This window comes from Salvia miltiorrhiza, chromosome 5, assembly GCF_028751815.1.
Source record: "Salvia miltiorrhiza cultivar Shanhuang (shh) chromosome 5, IMPLAD_Smil_shh, whole genome shotgun sequence".
In the NCBI taxonomy this organism is placed as follows: domain Eukaryota; kingdom Viridiplantae; phylum Streptophyta; class Magnoliopsida; order Lamiales; family Lamiaceae; genus Salvia; species Salvia miltiorrhiza.
This window is the reverse complement of record NC_080391.1, coordinates 13,017,382-13,021,445: the sequence shown is the minus strand read 5'-3', so window position 1 is coordinate 13,021,445 and position 4,064 is coordinate 13,017,382. Positions and strand designations below refer to the sequence as shown.

Here is a 4,064-nt window from a genome sequence, read left to right as displayed (position 1 = left end):
GTTATATAAGACCTTTTGAGATCCTAGATAAGTTAGGCCTTTGTAGCCTATAAGTTGGCTCTGCCACCAAGCATTGTGGATGTATACAATACGTATAACACCTCGCAATTAAGAAAGCATGTGATTAAGTAAGATAAAGTAGTCCTAGCCAGGACCTAAGTTGTGATGAGAAATCAGTCCAGATACTTGATCGCAAGATTCAAGTTTTACGAGGCAATAATATTGTTCTCGTCATGTAGTGGAACCATCACAGGATGGAAAAGGCCACAAAAGAGATTAATGAAACGAATGACTAGTATCACAAGATAGAATATCAGATATGCAATTCCGAGGACGGAATTTTTATAAGGAGGGAGGAATGTAATACCCCGTTTCCCTGAGTTAAATTTAGAATTTATTTTCGAAATTTAGAAGTAAGATGATTCACGCCGGATATAAAGAAAATAAATTTATTTTTAATTCCAACAAAAAAAATAATTTACAAAAACATTTGTAAATTTAGTTATTAAATTTATGTGCGTCGCATATTTATTTAATTTAGCATTCAAAGCATTTTTGCGAGCATTTAGTCAGCAAACCCTGAAGAATTATTACAGTTTTCATAGTATAACCCGGAAGACTTTATTTTATTATATTTAATTTCTCCACCAAATTTCCCACATCTACCTACTCTTCCACCTACTCCCTCCTTTTTGAAAAGTTATCATCACTACCCACTCCCACCACCAACTCCCTGCAAAAATCATGCAGTAGCACACCCACTGATATACTTCACCCATCCCCTTCCACTTCTACTCAATCTCCCACCCACTTCTCACAAATCCCTCGCAAAAACGAATGGAAACTCAACTTCAGGAGCAAGCTTTTTCAGAATGTACATCAAGCTCATCTCCCTCACCTATTTTCAGCACACACAATTGAGCATCCCTCTCGATCAAGGTTTTTACTCTCCAAATTCTAAGTTGTTTCAAATTACGGATTACACTTTCATGTACCTCTTTCATGACTTGTTTTAGACAAAGGCACCACAACAACCCATCCACTGGACTGAATAAAGAAATGAACTTTACATATACATATATCTTTGTATATCTTCCCATATATGTGTTTAAGCAAAAGTATCAAATGTTTTTACAATTGAGAATAAAGCAATGAGATAGATATTGATAAACAAGCATGCTTCAAACTTGAGTTTTGAGCTTTGTCGGGTGTGGACTGTGTGGTTGTAAGTGTCGAGTCTGGCGGGGGAGTAATGGCGATGGCAGCGGCGGCCCTTTGCTGCTGCTCGCCGGAGTCAGAATCGGGTAGAGTCGGCGGTGGCTCGTTGCTGCCGTCTGAGTAAGAACAGAAGGGAAATGGGCGGCGGTGGTGGCAGCTTGGTGGCTGCTACTCGCTGGGAATTTGAGGGCGGCGATGGCGGTGCCATCGGCCAAGGTTGAGCAGAGGAGAGGGAGGAGCGTCGGCGGCGGCGACCAGCTGCTGGTCGTGGCAGCCGGAAGTTTCAGAGAGGGAGGGGTGTGCTGACGGTGGTGGCGTGGAGCCATTGACCGCGGCTGCCGGACCTAGAACAGGGGGAGTTAAGAGAGCAGAGGGAGTTCAGGGAGGCGGCAGCCTTGCTGTTGCTGTCGCCAAGGAGGAGAGAGAGAGGGGTGATGGCCGGCGGCCTTGGTGCCGTCGACTTGAGGAGGGAGAGCCGAGCGTCGTCAGCGGCTGTCGCTGTTGCTCTGGCAAGCTTCGGCGGCGGCGGCAGCGGAATTTCGAGGGAGACTTGAGGTGAGGAAAGGAGAGAGGTCGAAGTAAAGGAGAGAGGAGGCGGAGCCGCCGGCCTCCGGGGACGGCGCTGCCGTCCGGTAGCGGCGGCAGGAGAGCGCAGAGGGCGAGAGAGAGTGAGCGCCGCTGAGAGAGATTAGTGAGTGTGTGCGTGTGTTAGGTGGAGAAGAAGGGAGGGAGTTTTTGGGCTAGGCTAGGTTTGGGCTTGGGAGTGTTGGGCTTAGGTTTGGGTTGAATCAGTTGGGCTTTTGTTTTAATCTCTTTGGGCCGATTTTTATGAGTGATGGGCTTCGATTTTTAAATAGATTTGGGCTGCGATTTTTAAAAAAAGCTTGGGCCGATTTTTAATTTTATTTAGCTGGGCCCGATTTATTTTATTCAGTCTGGGCCATTCATATTTTATTGAGTTGGGCCTCATCTTTTAAATTTATATGGGCTATTATTTATTTAAGCATGAGCTCTATTTCATCTATTTAAATGGCTTCCCTATTTTATTTAATTAGACTATTAATTAGTTTGATTAATTATTTTTAAAGACTTTGGATTGCCTTCAATTAATTAAATTGGGTTTTCTTATTTTTAATTAATTGAACTATTATTAGTTTGATTAATTTATTTAAAGGATAATTTTTATAATAATATTAAATTATTATTAAGTGCATATTTTAAGTAATTACTTATCATATGCTAAGCATGACATGACATTTCATTTGCATCATGAAATAAAAAGTATTTATGATTTAATTGGTTTTATTTATAATTCCAATTATTAAAGAAAGATGAGTAAGAATATTGTTGGTGTTCTTAACTCAAGAGAAATGTTTTTAATTATTTATTCATTAAAAACCCGGCTAAGTGAATCATAGAATGTTAAGCACTACACCATGACTTAAGATTAGATTCAAGGAGACCTATTAAGAATAGAATTTCTTGTAGGCTTTGTGGACCAAGGGGATTAGCACTGTTTTCCCAAGACAGGTTATGTGATTATGATCTTCAGGCTTTGCCTATCCAGGTGGGCATTACTTTTACTATACGTATATAGAGATCCCCTGCGTGTCGTAGGCCTCTTATACGAATATATGCATGAGATGATTTTAACTGTTAATTTCAGTTTATTATTATGCCCAAATGATAAATGACTCTTATGAAATAAAAATGAAATGTTTATGAAATGAAATGAAATGTTTATGAAATGATTGACTGCCAAAAATGTTTATGTTTTTATATGTATCCTATCTGTGTTGGTTCGCCAACTTTAAAGGAAATCCAATTGGGATCCTATGCTAGACAAAGGTCGCTAGCTAGGGTTAACGTGTACACTTATGGAGACCGCGAGTCGCTTGCGACCGGTCTTGGCGTCCGTGGTAAGGAGGCCTCCTTCCCGGCGCGTGACAGAAATGAACAGATATGGATCATATGAAGGAAAATGATCGGCCGATCGACTTTATGAAAATGAAAGAAATATTTTAGTAAGCACAGGTCATTTAAGAAAACCCCTGTGTGTTACTGTTATGGCAGTTCAATTTATATATGTATGCATGTTGTATTTTCGGCTATGCCCACTGAGTATTTTTATACTCAGCCCTGCATGTATTTCTAAATGTGCAGGTTGAGCAGTTGATGGAATGGAATGATGTTGAGCGGGTGTTCCTTTGACATTTCAAGAAATGTAACCTTGAGTATACATCTTCATATGTATATCTCACACGTTTTCCGCTGCAAAACACTTTGATTAAGATAGCTCTATGATATGAAGTTGTGATACGTGTTATTGGGTAACCACCTTAATCAGTTCTCAATTATGTGTATCCAAATAATCATATATGATCCTAGCATTTTATCTATGAGTGACATTTCCATATACTTTAATGTTAAGTAATTGTCCATTTCCATTTCTTATTGTTCACCCCAAGTCATAACCCCGGTTAACCCGTCATTGGGATAGTGGGCTGTGACAGAGTGGTATCAGAGCGGTTCGTTCGCTCTGGCCCTAGAAACCTTATTCTAAAGAGTCGAGTCTAGTTTGATTCTTTAGACTTACACGGGTTCATATGGCACCGCTCAACACTCCATTGCATCGTGCTCAATCAAGGAAAGAAGGTAACTGCAGTTTCAACGTTTTAAAGATGTTAATGTTCTAAAATGCTTCATGAATATGTTTATGTGAAGAGCAGGTTATGATGAAATGTTGAATGTTTTGCCTTTCATGGCATATTTTCGCAATCTATGATGTTATGATCAGACGAATGATAGAAAAATTGACATATGTTTTCCCGGAGAACATAGATTGC

At 40.1% G+C, this 4,064-nt stretch overlaps 1 long non-coding RNA gene across 2 annotated transcripts; it reads left to right on the top strand.

Moving 5' to 3' along the window:
* Positions 1–527: 527 nt before the first annotated feature.
* On the top strand, positions 528–3,670 carry LOC130986122 (uncharacterized). Of its 2 annotated transcripts, none has more exons than XR_009089169.1 (2): positions 528–939; positions 3,382–3,670. It is a non-coding gene; the product is annotated as an uncharacterized LOC130986122 (long non-coding RNA). The 2 variants fall into 2 exon arrangements; XR_009089170.1 differs by lacking the exon at positions 528–939 and adding an exon at positions 2,325–2,785.
* Positions 3,671–4,064: the final 394 nt, after the last annotated feature.